This window comes from Scyliorhinus canicula, chromosome 2, assembly GCF_902713615.1.
Source record: "Scyliorhinus canicula chromosome 2, sScyCan1.1, whole genome shotgun sequence".
In the NCBI taxonomy this organism is placed as follows: Eukaryota; Metazoa; Chordata; class Chondrichthyes; order Carcharhiniformes; family Scyliorhinidae; genus Scyliorhinus; species Scyliorhinus canicula.
Window position 1 is genome coordinate 199,728,674 of NC_052147.1, and position 21,342 is coordinate 199,750,015.

Sequence of the window (21,342 nt, forward strand, 5' to 3'; positions counted from 1 at the left end):
GCCTCGCACATCTCCTCCTCTAAACTTTGCCCCACGGACTTTAAACCTGTGCCCCGTGGTGACTGACCCTTCCACCCTGGGAAAAAGTGCTGTCCATCCACACAATCCAGTCAATTTTAATGCACAGGAAGATGATTGAGGATGTCCGAGGTTGTTAATTATTGCAGGACCAGGACATTGGTGAAGGAGATCCTGAGGGAATCATCTTGTTCGAACCTGCATGTGCTCCAAAAAAATGACCTTTCCTTCATCGTGAGGGCAGGACTTGCGGCTGTTTGCTGACTATTATAATAAGTGTTCAACTCCATTCATACATCTGGTGATGAAGTAGTTCATACCAAATTGGGTTGACAAATCCCAGGTACCTTGCATGCCATGGAAGAATCAACAAGAACACACTTCTGATATACAACTGTATCACCATTGCTGTCTCCCACTGTCAATATCATGTGCAGACCATTGATTAGAATCATTACTGAACCAGCTACATGCACACTGACTACAAAGATAGGGTAAAGATCTGTGTACTTTGCAACAAGTAGTTTACCACCTGACTCACCAAAGCAATGTACAATGCTGAAGAATTTTTACCTTTCCCTTTCCCACAGGAACAACTTCATCGACCTAATATATAATATAATTTGGATAAATGTGAGGTTATTCATTTTGGAAGCAAAAACAAGAAGGCAGATTACTACCTGAATGGCTGTAAATTGGGAGAGGGGAGTGTGCAGCAGGACCTGGGTGTCCTTGTGCACCAGTTGCTGAAGGTAAGCATGCAGGTGCAGCAGGCGGTACAGAATGGTATGTTGGCTTTCATTGCAAGAGGTTTGGAGTACAGGATTAGGGATGTGTTGTTGCAATTATACAGGGCCTTGGTGAGGCCATACCGAGAATACTGTGTGCAGTTTTGGTCTCCTTTTTTGAGGAAGGATGTTCTTGCTCTTGAAGGTGTGCAGCGAAGGTTTACCAGTCTGATTCCAGGGATGGCGGGACTGTCACATGAGAAGTGATTTACTAGGTTAGGATTGTTTTCGCTTGAGTTTTGACGAATGAGGGGGGATTTCATAGAGACTTATAAAATTCTAACAGGACTAGATAGTGTGGATGCAAGGAGGATGTTCCCGATGGTGGGTGTGTCCAGAACCAGAGGTCACAGTCTGAGGATTTGGGATAAACCGTTTAGGACAGAAATGAGGAGATATTTCTTCACCCAAAGAGTGGTGAGCCTGGAATTCATTACCACAGGAAGTAGTTGAGGCGATGACATTGAATACATTCAAGAGGCGGCTAGATATGGCACTTGAGGCGAATGGGATCAAGGGTTATACGGAGAAAGCAGGATTAGGCTCTTGAGTTTGCCGATCAGCCATGATCATGATGAATGGCGTAGTGGGCTCAAAGGGCTGGATGACCTCCTCCTGCTCCTATCTTTTATCTTTCTGTACCCCTGTTGTATAAGGTTACATGGCTTCTATTTCTGTTGGTGTATTTTTGGAACATTCAGTACCCTTTAGTTTAAACTCATTTCAATCCTCTAGGTTTCTCAACCATGTTTTGGTTACTCTCACCTCTGTAATAACCTCAAGTTCTGGAATCTTTTCATGCTAACAACAATTTGTAGATGCCTCTTTTCATGCTCCAACCCACTTTCTGTTTATTTCGCTTTTGTATGTCATTCAAATATTCTTGTCCACACCTTCCTGTTGACTAATCTTATTGTCTTTGTTTGCGGTCTGTCCTCTGCTCTTTGTTCCGATTCTTCCTTTCTTTTCCGCCCCTGTGGCTTTCATTGCTGTTGTGGCCATTCCTCCCCCAATTTGTTCGATTTAACGAACTCATCAGCCTCAGTTCATTTCCCTTGTGTGTTACCCAGAGTCTAGCTGGGAATAACATCCCAAATCGCACCCTACTTTTGTAGAGTACTGATTTTGCTCAGTTGAACTGAGCCCTTTTTGCCAGGTCTGCCCCAATGTCCTGGTATACCCTTATAGTCATCCCTTCCCATATGTACGATTTCATCTGCCGGGCCCACCTTAGGATTTCTTCCTGGAACTGGTGCAGCTTCGCGATAATCGTTCTGGGCTGCTCCGCGGCTTTGGGCTTGGGTTGAAGCGACCTGTGCACCCTGTCTATTTCTGGGGGGTTTGGAATTCCTTCCGTTCCCACTAGCTTGCCCAGCATTTGGGCGATATAGCCTGTTGAGTCTCTGCCCTCTGTCCCCTCTGGCCGACCCACTATTCTGCTGTGGACCTGTTTCTCTGGTCCTCCACTTTCCCTCTTGGGCTCCCCTGGGACGTTACTAACCTTCTCACCTCGGTACCATCCTGTCGCTCTGGTCTGAGGTGTCCTTCTCCAACTCTAGGATTGTTTTCTCCTGCTCCTCCACCTTACTTCCTAGGCCTTCGACGGTGCGCTGCAATTTGTCTGTCGTCTCCGACAGCACCTCCTTCATCATCGTTTGAAGTTCCGTCCTGATCGGCTCCTTTATGGCTTTTCGCTCCCTTTTCAGCACACTTCTCCACTCTTAACGCTTTGGGGGGGGATGATGGTCGCAGGGTCGTGTTCATGGTCAGCTGTTTGGTCCACCAGCTTTTACACTTCGAGGTTGGCATGAACGTCTGTTCTGTCTCGTGGGGCCGCCTGCCTGCGCGCCCGCCGCTCCGGCGTTTTTCCCTCGCTGCTGCTCCTTGCATCTCGCTGTCCCTTCGATTTGTTATTTTTTTCCAGCCATAATCCTTTTGCGTGCCTTTCGCTTTTAGCTGGGTTTTGGTGGGCTTTTTAAGCCCACGCTGTTCCTCACTCTGAAGCTGATCTTCCTTCCCTCGCTGTTCTAACTCATCAGGTCTGCCTCTCTCCATGCTGGTCCTCACCCTGAAGTTGCTCTCCCTTCCCCTGCTGTTCTAACTCACCAGGTCTGCCTCTCTCCACGCTGGTCCTCACCCTGAAGTTGCTCTCCCTTCCCCTGCTGTTCTCCTTGTATGCCTTTTCTATCCCCGATTTACTTTCTGCCCCACATCCTGACTACTGCTATGGGGCCTGTGCATAACCTCCATCACATCTTTTTACTTTTGCGATTCCTCAACTCTACCCACGTAGTTTCTATGACTTCTGATCCTATATTGCATCTTTTTATTTTGATAAATATTTTTATTCTCTTCCTTTTTCACATTTATCATATTTACAACAACAAATACAATGGCAATCCCCCAGCCAACAATCCCCTCACCCCACCCACCCTCAAACAGCTCCCAATATTTTGAATACAAAACACCAATGAAAACGAATCATCATTAATTTGTACATACCAAATTCCGCACCTCCGCAACCCCCCCCCAAATATTCGATGTTACCAATTCATGATGAACGAGGCCCTTCCATCCTTCCCATCAACTCGAACTTTACTTTCTCGAGCGTTAAGAACTCCAGCAGGTCCCCCCACCACGCCAAAGCACAGGGTGGAGAAGCCGACCTCCACCCTAACAGATTTCGTCTTCGGGCAATCAGCGAGGCAAAGGCTAAGACATCTGCCTCCACACCCGCTTCCAAACCCGGCCGATCCGAGAGTTTGAATATGGCTTCTAGGGGACCTGATTTTGAGTCTCACGTGTACCACCTTTTTGAGATTACCGTAAAGATCTCCCTCCAATTCAACTCCAGTTTTGGGCAGGAACAAAACATATGAACGTGATTTGCGGTCCCCCTCCTCCACAGCGTTCACAAACATCCTCCACCCTTCAAAAAGACTGCTCATCCTCACCCCTGTGAGGTGTGCCCTTCACCACCTTCAACTGTATCAATCCCAACCTCGCGCATGAAGTTGATGCATTCACCCTCTGTAGTACCTCACACCACAGCCCCTTCTCCATGCCCTCCCCCAACTCTTCCTCCCACTTTGCCTTAATCCCATCCAGTGATACCTTATCTTCTCAGAGGTAAAGTTTCCAGATCACGTAATAGGACAAAGAGTATAGAAGGTGGCAGGAATCAAACTTCAGACAGAGCACAAAAGGTGACAAATGTGAGAAGGGAGGTGGTCAATGCAGGACTTAGTATTGAAGATGAGGTGTTTTTTAAAAATTTGATTTATTATTGTCACATGTATTAGTATACCGTGAAAAGTATTGTTTGTGAACACTGTGGGCGCGGGGGGACCGCAAATCACGTTCATATGTTTTGGTCCTGCCCAAAACTGGAGGGGTATTGGAGGGAGATCTTTCTGGTAATCTCAAAAGGTGGTGCATGTGAGACTCAAATCAGGTCCCCTAGATTCCCCTCTTCCCCAGTACTGGTGCCAGTGCCCCATGAATTCAATTCCATGTCTCCCACAACAAACTTTGAGCCACGCATTTACCTCCTTTGTCTTATTGACCCTGTGCCAATTAGCTCATGGCTCGGGTAGTAACCCAGAGATTATTACCTTTTTCGTTCTGCTTTTTAATTTTGCTCCTAGTTGTTCATACTCACTTAACAGAACCTCTGTCCTTGTTCTACCTATTGACTGCAACATGGACGCTCTGTCCTGTCACGAATATTGCTGTTGAACTGCTCCAGAATGTCATTGGTATCTACATGGACCATGACAACTGGATCTTGACCCTCTCACCCCAAGTTCCTCTGCAGCCCAGATGAGATCTCCCAAACCTGAGAACCAGGCAGGCAACACAACCTTTGGGATTCTCGATCCTGGTCACAGCAGTGCCAATGTCTGTAACTATACTATCCCCAATTACGACTACATTGCTTTTCTCTACATCCTTCCCCCCCCCCCCCCCCCCCCCACTTGAATGGCTCCCTTTATCACGGTGCTGTGGTCAGTTTGTTCATCCTCCCTGCAGTCTCCGTTCCCGTCTACACAGGGAGCAAGAATGTCAAAACATGTGTACAAGCTCAAGGACTGAGGCTCCTGCAAACCTACATCCTGGATCCCTCTACCTGCTTCACTCGCAGCCACACTCTTCTGTCCCTGACCACTGGTCAAATTCAAGGTATGTGACTACCTCCTGAAACAGGTACCACTCACTCTCCCTGATGTGTCTCTGCATCTGAAGCTCACAATCCAGCTCATCAACTCTGAGCTGGAGTTTCCGAGGCAACCAACACCTACTGCACACGTGGCCACTGGGATCCACAATGGGGCCCAGCAGCTCCCACATAATGCAGGAACAGCACATCACCTGATCCTCCAGCTCTATTTTATTTAATTAGTTTCTAATTTGACTTTTACATTTTTTTTACATTTTTATATTTCTCTCAGTACCTCAGTCAGAAAGCAATTTATAACCAGTAATTTAAATGGATTTTCAAATATAGCACAGCTAATCCTTGCATGTGTAACTGTTAAGGTTCCAAATTAATTTCTTCCAATATTGTTGTCATAATTATGGGGCTTTTCACCATTCCTCCACAAAGGAAGCGGGGGGGGAGGCAAATCTACATGTTGGGTTTTCAAACAAATTGTTTTCACAGATGTCATAAAAGCACTGAGATGATGTGATTAAATGCTAATGGGCTAAGCTTTCATATTTTAATTTCAAATATTTATTTATTTAGCATACTTTAGCAGTCAGTAAGCACCTCCGCAATGCCAGTGGTGGGGCGGCACGATGGTAAGCACTGTTGTCTCACAGCACCAGGGACGCGGGTTCAATTCTGGCCTTGGGTCACTTTCTGTGTGGAGTTTGCACTTTCTCCCCGTGTCTGTCGGTTTCATCCGGGTGCTCCGGTTTCCTCTCTCAGTCCAAAGATGTGCAGGTTAGGTGGATTGGCCATGCTAAATTGCCCTTTAGTGACCAAAAAAAGATGCGTAAGTAAGATTAAGGGGCTATTGCGATAGGACGGAGAGTGAGCTTGGGTGGAGTACTCTTTCAGAGGGTCGGTGCAGCCACAATGGGCAGAATGGCCTCTTTCTGCACTATAGGGATTCTATGATTCTGTGAATATGTTGGGGAGTTTCTAGCCACAAGTGCTCACCGGTGCCTACTATTGAACAGAGGCAACTAGAAAAGCAGGCACCCGTAGCTCTTCAAACACAAAGCTGCAATATTAAACTCTGGCTAAGCTCAAAAGTTTAACTTGCAAATGGGTAGTTAGGAGTTACTTGGCTTATTTCAGATATGAAAATCGCTTATTGTCACGAGTAGGCTTCAATGAAGTTACTGTGAAAAGCCCCTAGTCGCCACATTCCGGCGCCTGTTCGGGGAGGCTGGTACGGGAATTGAACCGTGCTGCTGGCCTGCCTTGGTCTGCTTTAAAAGCCAGCGATTTAGCCCAGTGAGCTAAACCAGCCCCTGTGGAGTTGTGGAGTTCAATTTCAGTTGCAGAAATTTCTGATATTTATTTATTACGATAGCAGAGAATGAAATTTACCAGACATAAAAATGGTTGCTTTTTAATTGTCATGGGTCATAAAATTGAGGTGGAGCATGTCCAGATCCTGGGCAACTAAGTAACGAAGCACTGCAAGATTAGCGGAACTCCAGATCCAGACTCCAGAGAAACTAGAGAAGTCTACAAGCAAATAAAACATTCTTGAATTGAAAACTAGGTTGTTTTGTAATTACTGGATGTTGATTGGTAGTTTTTATTGCTGATCTAATGAAATTAATAGTTTTTTTTATTAATACACATCAATTAATTGATATTTGAGCTGCTTTGCATTTATAATTAGCATTAATTCATGTTGAATATTTGAGATATTTGTTTTTTCCCTGTGATTATCTGAGAGCTATGATAATTTGGACTTTTCAAAAAGAAATTTACGATGTGACAATTACAGCACCTTGAATTTATGTAATGCCTTTAAAGTCAGAAGGTGTTTCACAGGATCATAATTGGACATAAATTTACATTGATGCAAAAGAGTTATTAGGATGGGTAACTAAAGCTTAGTCAAAAAGTTAGGTTTTAAAGAGTATCTCAAAGGCGGAGTGGGAGGAAATTCTAGAGCCTCAATTATAGATGATTGAAGGTACCGCCATCGATGACGGAATGCAGTAAGGTGGGATGCGAGGCTGGTTGTTGGGGGAGGTGCAGGTGGTGGTAGGGGATGGAGGCAGAGACATATTTAGAGGAATCAAAGTTCTTTTGGAGATTGTAGGGCAGGAGTAGGTCAGAAATAGGAAGACGCAAGGGATTAATACTTTTATATTTGAGGCATTTGTGAGCTTGGAGGTAATGTAAGCTTGTAAGCACAAGAGTAATGGGACATGGTGCAAGTTAGGATGTGGACAGCAGCATCTGGATGAGTTCAAGTTTATGGAGTGTGGAAAATTAGAAGCTGGCCCGAAGAGAATAAGAATAATTGCATCTGGGGGAACCAGAAGCATGGGTAAGGGTTTTAGCAGCTGATGTGCTGAATCAGGGATGGGAGACAGGTCATGTTAAATGGGGGGAGGAAGTCAATCTTTGTGATAGAGAGGTTGTGGGTTTAGAAACTCCACTAGGGGTGAAATAGGACGCTGAGGTTGTGAACAGTGGGATTCAGCCAGAGGTGGTGGTCAGAGAGCAGGGAAGAAATTGGTGGCAAGGAATTGCAGATTTTGGTGGGGTTGAAGACAGTGGATTTGGTCTTTTCAGTGTTTAATTTAAGAATGTCCATTGGCTTGCAAATAAGGCCCTTGCCATCAGTAAGCGTATTGTGGATGATTGTATTGTCACCCTAAAACTTGGTGATGATGTCTTCCCCCTGAACAAAGCCTCCCCACCTGCCTATACATGCCACTGCTTATCCTGCCTAGACCATTGTGGTGAGAGATGCGGCTCTTATCACCAGATCATACCTTTATTTGTCCACTTACTTATCTGGCATTTCCTTTGCCTTAAGCATCTCACTTTGTCCCACCCTTCTCACTTATTTAAAATCTTTGTTTTTCATTGCCCACTCAAGCACCATCCTAGTGTTCTCATAGCTATCTTCAGCTGCTTTATTCCCTTATCCCCTGCACCAAGTGACTTCTCATCTTCTATGATTTCTATCTCCTTCTCAGTTTATTATGTGTTCTCTCTTCTGCATTGACTGTTTTCCTATCCTCCCTTTTTCTCACTCCATGTACACTCTCCAACCTGTATCAATAGCCACCTTGACCGTGCCATCTCACATGGCATTGCTATCCCCATTGTATTAATCACAGATAAGGCCATCTTTGATTTCCTTGTATCACTGTCCACCTATATCCTCCTCCTCCTTCTCCATCTCCATCTCTCACTGTGTCTGCCTCTGGAAAAACTCCATCCCATTCACTTACAGTTGTAGTTTCAAAATCCCAATTTTCCAGCCTTTGGACCTTGTTCACACACATTTCTGGAGCTATAGATCTGCTCACCCACGCCCTCATCACCACCTTTGATGACCTACTCCACACTAGAATCATTATTTCCATTCCAACAGTCATTCCCGAGGTACAGTGCTCACCTTAATTCCCTTAACTATAAGGGTCACAGATTTGAATAAATAGTGCATTCAACTAGCCCAGCTGTTGACCACCAGATTTGTCTGGACCACGGAATGCATTATTGAGTCCTGTTTCTACCTTCCAAAACAATTTAAAAATTTTTAGCTTTGTTTTCAAATGCTCCCAAGGCCTCGCCCTTCCCTATCTTTGTCATCTCAGTCAGTTCCACACTGAGATGTCTGTGTTTCTCTAACCCTAGCCTATTCAGCATCCCGTTTTTCTGGTTCGACCATTAGTGCTGATGTCTTTAGCTCTGGAATTCCCCTCCTAAACCTCTCGCTCTCTACCTCTCTTTCCTTCTCAAACCTAATTTAACCAAGCTCTTGGTCTTCTGCCCTGTATCTCCTTAGGTGGCTCTGTCATATTTTGTTTTATGATGCTCCTGTGAAGTGCCACTGGCAATTTAATGATATTCAAGGCAGTACTGTATATAAATTAATGTTGAAATCATGTATAATCCAAGTCTGAAAAGTGGTCAAGCAAGCTGACAATAGTGAGGCAATGGAGGGATCCAGAGAGGTCAGAGGTCAGAGTTGAGCTGCGTACATGTGGGACATAATGTCAAATCTTCAGATGTTGCTGGAGGCAGCATGTAGATGAGTAATAGGATTAGACCAATGATAGATCCAGAATAAACAGTGTATGGCCAGAAAGGTAAGCTATGGAGGAAATTCTTTTGTTAAGACAGGTAGGGAAAAAATGGAACCAGGTAAGGATAGTATCCATCAACTGGGCAACAGACAAAATTGGAGGAGAATGGTGTCAATAATTGTGTCGGATGGTACAGAGAGCCCAAGAAGGTTGAGGAGGAATAGTGCACTATGGTCAGAGAGGATATTCAAGGACTTTGAGGAAAGGGACATTTGAGAAGGCCTTCGTGCAGACAAGTGTTATTTTCTGAGGGGAGGGATGAAGATGGTAGTTTTGATAGGGAGGGAGACGGTTCCCGAGGTGAGGAAATAGCTAACATGCAGGACTTGAAGGGAATTTAAATGGTCAGCAGTTTACTGGGGATAGGGTGAAGGAAACAGAGATTTATTGGCAATGTGAGCTTAGAAAGGGAATGAGGAGTGATAGAAAAGAAATTAACGAAAGATATGATTCCAGAGCTCAGGCAAGAGGGATTTAAGGAGACTGTTGATACTGGAAAAACCAACTTGTGTGCAATATTTGCATTCCAGGATAATCCTCGAGTCGTAGGCAGCTTCAGCAGGAGGTGATAGGGCAGCGAATATAATCCTAAAAGACTCAATCTCTCCTCGCACACGTCCCGCCATCCCAGGAATCAGTCTGATAAACCCTCTCTGCACTCCCTCTATAGCAAAAATATCCATCCTCGGATAAGAAGACCAAAACTGCACAGAATATTCCAGGTGTGGTCTCACCAAGACTTCATGACTGCAGCAAGACATCTCTGCACCTTTACTGTCAGCCCCTCGCACTGAATACATGCATACCATTTGCCTTTTTTTTTACTGCCCTCTGCAACTGCATGCTTACTTTCAGCGACTGGCGTACAAGGACAAGTTGCGCACTCTCCTCTCAATTTATAGCCATCCAGATAATCTGCCTTCCCCTTTGTTATCAAAGTGGATAACCTCACATTTATCCATGTTATACCTCATCTACCATGCATTTCCCACTCACTCAACTAGTCCAAATCACACTGAAGCACCTCTGCATCTCCTCGCAGCTCACCCATCCACCCAGCTTTGTGTCATCTTCAAAGTCATTGTGAATAAGTAGGATCCTAGTACTGATCCCTGTGGGTACCTCACTAGTCACCGCCTGCCACTTGGAAAAAGATACATCCTGTTCTTTGTTTCCTGTCTGTCAACCAGTTTTCTATCCATTTCCATACACTACCCCAATCCCATGTGCTTTAATTTTACTGGCTAATTTCTTATGTGGGACTTTGTTGAAAGCCTTTTGAAAGCCCAAATAAATCACATCCACTGCCCCCCCCACCTCATCAACTACTAGTTATATTCTCAAAGAATTCCAGTTTTCCAAACATGATTTCCCTTTTGTGAATCCATGCTGACTCTGTCCGATCCTGCCACTGTTTTCCAAGTGCTGTGCTATCAATTATTTTTTTCCAATTAAGGGGAAATTTAGCGTCGCCAATCCACCTACCCTGAACATCTTTTTGGATTGCAGACATGAGGAGAATAAACTCCACATGGACAGTCATCCAGGGCTGAGATCTAACCACTGCCAATATGCAGCCAGCCCTAATACATTTTTTATAATGGACTCTAGCATTTTCCCCATTACTGACATTAGACGATGCCCTTGTATGTGCGGGACATGGCGCTCGACTCAACGGTCGACAGTTCCGACATGCCACAGCAATAAACCGCACCGACCTCCTCAGAAGACAAACACGGGACACAACCGATAGAGTACCCTTCATTGTCCAGTACTGCCCCGGAGCGGAGAAACTATGACATCATCTTCGCAGCCTTCAACATGTCATCAATGAAGGTCATCCCCACCCCCCCACTACTTGCCTTCAAACAGCCGTGCACCCTCAAACAAACCATTTTGCAGCAAACTACCCAGCCTTCAGAACAGCGACCATGACACTGCACAACCCTTCCATGGCAATCTCTGCAGGATGCGCCAGACCATTGGCATGGGTACCACCATTACACGTGAGAACACCACCCACCAGGTACGTGGTACATACTCATGCGACTCGGCCAACATTGTACCTCATACACTGCAGGAAAGGATGTCCCGAAGCGTGGTACATTGGCGAAACCATGCAGACGCTGCGACAACGGATGAACGGTCATCACACAACAATCGCCAAGGAGGAATGTTCCCTTCCTGTCGGGGAACACTTCAGCAGTCAATGGCATTCAGCCTCTGATCTTCGGGTAAGCAGTCTCCAAAGCGACCTTCAGGATGCACGACAACGCAGAATCGCCGAGCAGAAACTGTAGCCAAGTTCCACACACATGAGTATGCCTCAACCGGGACCTTGGATTCATGTTGCATTACATTCATCCCCCACCATCTTTAGAGCAGTATGTAAATAGTCCAACTCGGGAAGGGACCATACTGGACCTGGTATTGGGGAATGACCCCGGCCAGGTGGTTGAAGTTTCAGTCGGTGATTACTTTGGGAATAGCGATCACAATTCAGTAAGTTTTAGAATACTCATGGACAAAGATGAGAGTGGTCCTAAAGGAAGAGTGCTAAATTGGGGAAAGGCCAAGTATAACAAAATTCGGCAGGAGCTAGGGAATGTGGATTGGGAGCAGCTGTTTAAGGGTAAATCCACATTTGAAATGTGGGAGTCTTTTAAGGAAAGGTTGATTAGAGTGCAGGGCAAACATGTCCTTGTGAAAATGAGGGGTAGAAATGGCAAGATTAGGGAACCATGGATGATGGGTGGAATTGTGAGACTAGCTAAAATGAAAAAGGAAGCCTACATAAGATCTAGGCGACTTGAAACTGATGAAGCTTTGGAGGAATATCGGGAAAGTAGGACAAATCTCAAACGTGCAATAAAGAAGGCTAAAAGGGGTCATGAAATATCTTTGGCTAACAGGGTTAAGGAAAACCCCAAAACCTTTTATTCGTATATAAAGAGCAAAAGGGTAACTAGAGAAAGGATCGGCAAACTCAAAGACAAAAGAGGGAATTTATGCGATGAGTCAGAGGAAATGGGTGAGATTCTTAATGAGTACTTTGCATCGGTATTCACCAAGGAGAGGGACATGAAGGATGTTGGGGCTAGGGATGGATGTTTAAATACTCTAGGTCAAGTCGGCATAAGGAAGGGGGAAGTTTTGGGTATTCTAAAATGCATTAAGGTGGGCAAGTCCCCAGGACCGGATGGGATCTATCCCAGGTTACTTAGGGAAGCGAGGGACAAAATAGCTGGGGCCTTAACAGATATCTTTGCAGCATCCTTGAGCACGGGTGAGGTCCTGGAAGACTGGAGAATTGCTAATGTTGTCCCTTTGTTTAAGAAGGGTAGCAGGGATAATCCAGGGAATTATAGACCTGTGAGCTTGATGTCAGTGGTAGGCAAACTGTTGGAGAAGATACTGAGGGATAGGATCTATTCACATTTGGAAGAAAAGAGACTTATCAGTGATAGGCAGCATGTTTTTGTGCAGGGAATGTCTTACAAACCTAATAGAATTCTTTGAGGAAGTGACAAAGTTAATTGATGAGGGAAGGGTTGTAGATGTCATATACATGGCGTTTGATAAAGTTTTCCATGGCAGGTTGATGGGAAAAGTGAAGTCGTATGGGGTTCAGGGTGTACTAGCTAGATCAGGGGTGGGCAAACTTTTCCGTGCAAGGGCCACATTCAGAAATTCACAATTTTAAAGGGCCGCATAGTATATTAAGTAAAATAATTAATATTTAAAATAGCCAAAATAAAAGGTTTTTAAAGAAAAAAAAAGCAATTAATTTTTATTAATTAATATTTTAAAGTAGAAACTTCACATGAAACACATATTGTGCCGAGCAATGATCACCCTACTCAAGTCAACGTATCCACCCTATAACAGTAACCCAACAGCCCCTCCCATTAACCTTAAAATTAAAAAAAAAATTTAAAAGAAAATTTTTTAAAATTTTTTTTATGACTTGATCTTGGTGGGACGCATAAAGACCTTTGGCGGGCCGCATGCGGCCCGCGGGCCGTAGTTTGCCCACCCCTGAGCTAGATGGATAAAGAACTGGCTGGGCAACAGGAGACAGAGAGTAGTGGTGGAAGGGAGTGTCTCAAAATGGAGAAAGATGACTAGTGGTGTTCCACAGGGATCCGTGCTCAGATCACTGTTGTTTGTGATATACATAAATGATCTGGATGAAGGTATAGGTGGTCTGATTAGCAAGTTTGCAGATTATACTAAGATTGGTGGAGTTGCAGATAGTGAGGAGGACTGTCAGAGAATACAGCAAAATATAGATAGATTGGAGAGTTGGGCAGAGAAATGGCAGATGGAGTTCAATCCAGGCAAATGTGAGGTGATGCATTTTGGACGATCTAATTCAAGAGCGGACTATATGGTCAATGGAAGAGTCCGGGGGAAAATTGATGTACAGAGAGATCTGGGAGTTCAGGTCCATTGTACCCTGAAGGTGGCAACGCAGGTCGATAGAGTGGTCAAGAAGGCATACGGCATGCTTGCCTTCATCGGATGGGGTATTGAGTACAAGAGTCGGTAGGTCATGTTACAGTTGTATAGGACTTTGGTTAGGCCACATTTGGAATACTGCGTGCAGTTCTGGTCGCCACATTACCAGAAGGATGTGGATGCTTTAGAGAGGGTGCAGAGGAGGTTGAAAATGAAATGAAATGAAAATCACTTATTGTCACGAGTAGGCTTCCAATGAAGTTACTGTGAAAAGCCCCTAGTCGCCACATTCCGGAGGCTGTGACGGGAATCGAACCATGCTGCTGGCCTGCTTGGTCTGCTTTCAAAGCCAGTGATTTAGCCCTGTGCTAAACTGTTCACCAGGATGCTGCCTGGTATGAAGGGTGCTTGCTATGAAGAAAGGTTGAGTAGATTAGGATTGTTTTCGTTGGAAAGACGGAGGTTGAGGGGGACCTGATTGAGGCCTACAAAATTATCAGAGGTGTGGACAGGGTGGATAGCAACAAGCTTTTTCCAAGAGTGGGGATGTCAATTACAAGGGGTCACGATTTCAAGGTGAGAGGGGGAAATTTCAAGGGAGATGTGCATGGGAAGTTTTTTACGCAGAGGGTGGTGGGTGCCTGCAGCGCTTTGTCAGCAGAGGTGGTAGAGGCGGGCACGGTAGCATCATTTAAGATGCATCTAGACCAGGGGTGGGCAAACTACGGCCCGCGGGCCGCATGCGGCCCGCCAAAGGTATTTCTGCGGCCCACCAAGTCATTAAAAAAAAAAAAAAAAAAAATTTTTTTTTTAAATTTTTTTTTTTTTTTTTTTTAAATTTTTTTTTAAGGTTAATGCGGGGGGGCTGTTGGGTTACTTACTGGCATAGGGTGGATACGTTGACTTGAGTAGGGTGATCATTGCTCGGCACAACATCGAGGACCGAAGGGCCTGTTCTGTGCTGTTCTATGTTCTATATGAGGCGCCCAGAATCATAACCGGGTGAACTAATTATTTTACTTAATATACTATGCGGCCCTTTGTGAATTGTGAATTTCTGAATGTGGCCCTTGCACGGAAAAGTTTGCCCACCCCTGATCTAGACAGATATATGAACGGGCGGGGAACAGAGGGAAGTAGATCCTTGGAAAATAGGCAACAGGTTTAGATAAAGGATCTGGATCGGCGCAGGCTGGGAGGGCCGAAGGGCCTGTTCCTGTGCTGTAAATTTTCTTTGTTCTTCTTTGATTGGAAAAGCAGCCCAGCACGGAAGACAGTGGAACAGCAACGGCAGGAGTTTTTTGGGGTTATTCGGGAGGGACAACAGAAATTTATCCCAAGAAGGAGGAAGCATGCTAAGGGAAGGACGAGGCTTCCATGGCTGACGAGGGAAGTCAAGAACAGCATAAAAGAAAAAGCATACGATGTGGTGAGGATTAGTGGGAAAGCAGAAGATTTCAAAGCCGTTAAAAGCGAGCAGAAGATAACCAAGAAAGCCATAAGGGGGAGAAGATGAAATAGGAGTTAAGTTAGCTGGTAATATAGAAGAAGATAGGAAGAGGTTTTAAAAAATGAAGAGCGAGACAAGAATGGACAGTAGACCAATGCAAAATGATGCTGTAAAAGTAGTAACAGGGAACGAAGAAATGGGCGGCACGCGGCACAGTGGTTAGCACTACTGCCTGACAGTGCCTGGGACGTGGGTTCAACTCCGGCCTTGGGTGACTGTATGGTGTAGAGTTTGCACATTCTCCTTCTATCTTTGTGTGTTTCCGCCGGGTTTCGGTTTCTTCCCAGAGTCCAAAGATGTGCAGGTTAGACGGATTGGCCATGCTAAATTGTCCCTTGATGTCTAAAGATGTGTATGTTAGGTTAAGGGGTTATTGGGAGAGGGTGGAGGAGAGTGCTTGGGTGGAGTGCTCTTTCAGAGGGTTGGTGCAGACTCAATGGGCCAAATGGCCTCCACTGTAGGGATTCTATGAACTGAATAGGTACTTTACATCAGTCTTCTGAAAGATACCAGAACTTCAAGAGAGTCGGGGATCACTAAGGGAAGCTGAAGGGTCTGAAGGTGGATACATCACCTGGACTGGATGGACTACACCCCAAGGTTTTGAAGGAGAATGCTGAGGAGGCATTGGTAGTGATCTCACCATTCACTGCAGTCAGGGAGGGTCCCAGAGGACTGGAAAATGACTAATATAACACCCCTTTGTAAGAAGGGAGGGAGGGAAAAGATGAAAATTATAGACCGGCTCGACTTCGGTCATTGGTAAGATTTTAGAGTCCATTATTAAAGATAAGATTGCAGAATACTTGGAGGTGCATGATAAAATAGGACCGTGTCAGCACGGCTTTGCCAACGGAAGGTCCTGTCTTACAAATCTGCTAGAATTCTTTGAGGAAATAACAAAGAAGTTAGACAAAGGAGATCCAGTCGATGTGATTTAGTTGGGTTTCCAGAAGGCCTTTGCCAAGGTTGCTAAATCAGATAAGAGCCCATGGTGTTAGGGGCAAGGTGCTGACATGGTTAGAGGATTGGCTGACTGGCAGAAGGCAGAGTGTGGGGATAAAGCGATCATTTTTAGAACGGCTACTGCTGACTAGTGATGTTCTGCAGAGGTCGGTGTTGAGACCATAACTATTCACAATAAACATTAACGATCTGGAAGAAGGAACTGAGGACATTGTTGCTAAGTTTGCAAATAATACAAAGATATAATCAATATCCTGGGTGTTACCCTTGATCAAAAACTGAAATGGATTAGCCATATTAATATTGTGGCCCTAAAAGCCTGTCCACCATCCATCTGCAAGGTACAAGTCAGGAGTGTAAAGGAATACTATCCACTTGTCTGGATGAGTGCAGCTCCGACAACCCTCGAGAAGCTCAATACCATCCAGAACAAAGCAGTCCGCTTGATTGCCCCCTTCCACAAACATTCAAACCCTCCACCACCGACGAATAGTGGTGGCCATGTGTACCATTGACAAGTTGCACTGCAGTAACTCACCAAGGTTCTTTAGGCAGCACCTTCCAAACCCACGACCACTACCATCAAGAAGACAAGAGCAGCAGATTCCTGGGAACCCCACCACCTGGAGGTACCCCGCCAAGTCACTCTCCACCCTGACTTGGAAATATATCACCGCTCCTTCACTGTCGCTGGGGCAATGTCCTGGAACTCCCTCCCTAGCAGCATAGTGGATGTACCTACAGCTGTAGGATTGCAGCGGTTAAAGAAGGCAACTCATCACCACCTTCCGAAGGGCAACTAGGAATGGGCAATAAATGCTGCCCTAACCAGCATTGCCCAGACCCTGTAAATTGATTTTAAAAAATGTAGCGGGACAGGTAGTGTTGAGGAAGCGGGAGCCTGCAGAAGGACTTAGACAGGCTAGGCGAGTGGACAAAGAAGTGGCAGATGGAAAAGTTTAAGGTTATGCATTTTGACTACTTTCTAAATGGGGAAAGGCTTTGGAAATCTGAAATACAAAGGGATTTGGGAGTCCTTGTTCTGGATTCTCTTAAGGTTAACATGCAGTTCAGTTGAAATTTAGGAAGAGAAATGCAACATTAGCATTTATTTTGAGGGGGCTATAATACAAGAGCAGGGATGTGCTGATGAGGCTGTACTAGGCTCTGACCAGACCCCATTTGGAATATTGTGAGCAGTTTGGGTCCTGTATCTAAAGAAGGATGTGCTGGCCTTGGAGGGAGTCCAGAAGAGGTTCACAAGAATGATCCCGGGAATGAAGGGTTTGTCATATGGTTTAGGACTTTGGGTCTGTGCTCGATGGAATTTAGAAGGATGAGGAGTAATATATAGAAACTTACAGAATACTGAGAGCCCTCGATAGAGTGGAGGTGGAGAAGATGTTTGCACTAGTAGGAGAGACCAGAACCCAAGGGCACAATCTCAGACTAAAGGGACGATCCTCTAAAACTGGGATGAGAAGGAATTTCCTCAGCCAGATGGTTGTGAATCTGTGGAACTCATTGCTGCAGGAGGCTTGGAGGCCAAATCACTTAGTGTCTTTAAAACAGATAGATAGGTTCTTGGTTAATAAGAGGATCAGGGGTTATGGGGAGAAGACAGAAAAGAGGAGGTGAGAAATATATCAGCCATGATCAAATGGCGGAGCAGACTCGATGGCCGAATGGCCTAATTCTGCCCCTATATCTTGTGGTCTATGGTTTTCTGATTTTCTACAGTTCCTCCCTCTCACTAAACCCTGTGTTCCTCATCATTTCTAGCATGTTATTGTGTCCTCCTTTGCGAAGACAGAACCAATTTGTATGCTTCTTCCTTGGATCTTTTTTTATTTTTTAAAATTTAAAATAATGTATTTATTTTTTTCAAATTAAGGGGCAATTTAGTGTGGTCAATCCACCTATCCTGCACATCTTTGGGTTGCAGGCGAATATGCAAACTCCACACTGTCAGTGACCCGGAGTCGTGATCGAACCCAGGTCCTCGGTCACGTGAGGCAGCAGTGATAACCACTAAGCCATCCTTCCTTCAATCTAATACTACCTCTAATTTCCCTTGTAAGCCATGGTTTGATCACCATGCCCGTTTAATTTTGGATGGGATAGGAATGAACAATTGTTCACCTATACGCTCTTTAAAAGTTTGCCACTGCCTATTCACCATCATCGCTTTAAATAAAGTTCCCAATCCATCTTAGTCAATTGGCGTCTCATACCATTGTAGTTTTTATTATTTAGACTCCGGACCCTGGCCTCAGAATCAACTAGGTCACTCCCAGCTTGATGAAGAACTCTTATCATATATTGGTCGCTCATCCTCAAGGGGTCTCGCACAACTAGATTGCCAATTATTCCTTTCTCATTTCATGATACCCTATCTCGGATGACCTGTTCTCTAGTTGGTTCCTCAATATATTGGTCCAGAAAATCTCCCCGTACACACTCCTGGAATTCCTCTTCTACGATATTGTTATTTTTGCCCAATCTGTATGCAGATTAATGTCACCCACAATTGCAGATGTTCCTTTATGCATGTGTCTCCAATTTCCTGTTTATTGCCATCCCCAACATCACTACAGTTTGGGGATCTATATACAACCCCCTCTTCATGTTTTTTGCCCCTTGGTATTTCCCAACTCTTATCCATACAGATTCCACATCATCTGAGCTCATATCCTTCCTCACTATTGCATTAATTTCCCCTTTAACCAGTAATGCAAATCCACTGCTTTTTCATTTTTGTCTGTCCTTCCTTAATACATTAATACCACTGATATCACACTTCAGTACAGTTTGCCCTCATCACCTTTCCCAAAGAGAAGTAATGTAAGTCCTAATCTCAACCTAAGAAAATAACTCTGTTTATAAATGTTTTTCATGGTAACTTCATTGCCCTGTTAATTTAAGTCGACTTGTGACAATAAAGATTATTATTAATACATTGGATTTTTTAAAAAATGTTTTCCGCTTGCATTTTTATCTCTCTGCCAAAGCCTTGCCATGGCGGTCAGTAATATAACCGAGTGATTGCAACGGAGAGCCTCTTGGTTGAAATAATTCTGAACTTTGTTGGATTACATTCTCCTGGCAACTTTGCAATGATTTGAAAAAAAAAACACTTTTAATAATGGGGAGAAAAAGAATAGCGTTGTTTGGGAACAAATAGGTAAGAAGAATGGGAATAGCATGCAGGCTGCAACAGAATGGAAGGTAGAAATTGGAAGAGATTTAAGCAGCATTTCAGAATGGAGATGGATCCAGAGGATGAGTTAAAATAGTGGATTTGCAGCCTTTCTAGATGTTTTTTTAAAAATAGTTCGACCACCCAGTTCTTTTCTTCTAATTAAGGGGCAACTTAACGTGGCCAATACACCTTTCCTGCACATCTTTGCGTGGGTCTCACCCCCACAGTACAGACATGAGGAGAATGTGCAAACTCCACACTGACAGTGACCTGGGACTGGGATCGAACCCGGGTCCTTGGTACCATGAGCAGCAGTGCTAACCACTGCGGCACCGTACCGCCCCGCCTTTCTTGAGGTTGAAGGCTATTTGTATTGTCTCCTTCACAGCTGTGGCAATATACCTTTAGAGTGTTTTCTTCTGGAGGGGATACAAAGCTATTCACTGAGTTTGGAAGGTCTTCCAACAGATAGAAAAGCATTACCAACAACCAAAATGGGGAGATCCCACCCTCCATGTTCTGGGAGGCACTGAAGGCTGATGAGGGGGGAAATTATTGCATACAAGGCAGAAAATATGGGAAGGAGAGGGCGACTAGGCAACTGCTGGTTGACTCCATACTGGAGGTGGATCGGCGGTACTCCTTGACCCCGACCGTGGAACTGCTGCCGGAGATTAAAAAGCTACAATTGCACTTTGATCTGCTCTGCACTGGGAAAGCAGTGCACCAGCTCCGCCAGACACTGGGAACCTTTTACGAACACTAAGACAAAGCCAGCCGCCTGCTGGTCCACCAACTGAGAAAGCAGGCAGCCAGAGGAAAATAGTTCAAGTTAAAGACAGAAGTGGCGGGCTGGTTGCAATGCCAGAAAAGATCAATGAAGCCGTCGCAATCTTCTACTGAAGGCTGTACACCTCCAAGTCCCCGGAGGGGTACTTGAAAATGAAGCAGTTCCTCGACGAACTAAGCATGCTGGTCTTGGGGGAACATAAGAGACTGGGCCTGGAAGCACAATTAGAACTTAGGGAAGTCATGGAGAGTATTTAACTTCATGCAGGCGGGGAAGACACTGGGGCCAGATGGATTCCCGGCAAACATCTACAAAGAAATTTGCACCCCATTGGCCCTGAACATACGGGAGATGTTCGCTGACTTCCGAACTCGGTGAATAGCTTTGTATCCCTTCCAGAAGAAAACACTCTCCGTGTTTACTCCAAGCTACTCCGCCACCACACTAGCACAAACCTCAATATCGCTGATACCCAAAAAGGACAAAGACCCAACAGAGTGCGGGCCGTACAGGCCCATCTCACTACTCAGCATAGATGTAAAGATCTTGCCGAAAATATTGTATGAATCTGGTTGAATATTTTATGTTTGTAAACTGAAAATTTGAATAAAAATATTTATTTTTTAAAATACTGCCGATGGCCCTGGTGAGGCGGCTGGAGAGCTCCCTGCCAGAGGTGGTCGCAGAGGACCAGGTATACTTTGTAAAGGGCAGGCAGCTAACGTTGAACATCAGGCGCCTGCTGAATGTGATAATGACCCCTCTGGGCAGACATCAGAAGTGATCATCACCCTGGACACAGAAAAGGCCTTTGACAGCGTTGAATGGAGGTACCTTGAGTTACTGGAAAGGTGAGTTTGAGCCAGTGTTCAACACTTGGGTGAAACTACAGTACCGTGCTCCCATGGCGAGCGTACGGCAAACACCACCAGCTCTAGATACTTCCGGCTGCACAGAGGCACGAGGCAGGGATGCCTGTTATCCCTGCTGCTGTTTGCTCTTGGCAATCAAGCCACTGGCGCTCGCCGTCAGAGTGGCGAAGGGGTGGAGGGGTATCCAAAGGGGGAGGGACAGAGAGCATAGAGTTTCACTCTACGCGGATGACCTGCTCCTCGACATCTCAAAGCCCCAGGCCAGCATGGAAGGGATAATAAAACCGCTGAAGGAGTTCGGACTTCTCAGTTTACAAACTTAACCTGGACAAGAGTGAGATCTTCCCTGTAAATCTGCAGGAGGGAGGGCCAGAGCTGGGGAGGCTGCCGTTTATGCCGGCCCAAACCAAATTCCACTACTGTGGGATCGAGATAGC

The 21,342-nt window shown here is 45.1% G+C and overlaps 1 protein-coding gene across 3 annotated transcripts in view; it reads left to right on the forward strand.

Moving 5' to 3' along the window:
- lnpa (limb and neural patterns a) overlaps nucleotides 1-21,342 on the forward strand; it is a 149,199-nt gene that overhangs the window by 24,020 nt on the left and 103,837 nt on the right. The gene's annotated exons all lie outside the window — the stretch shown is intronic.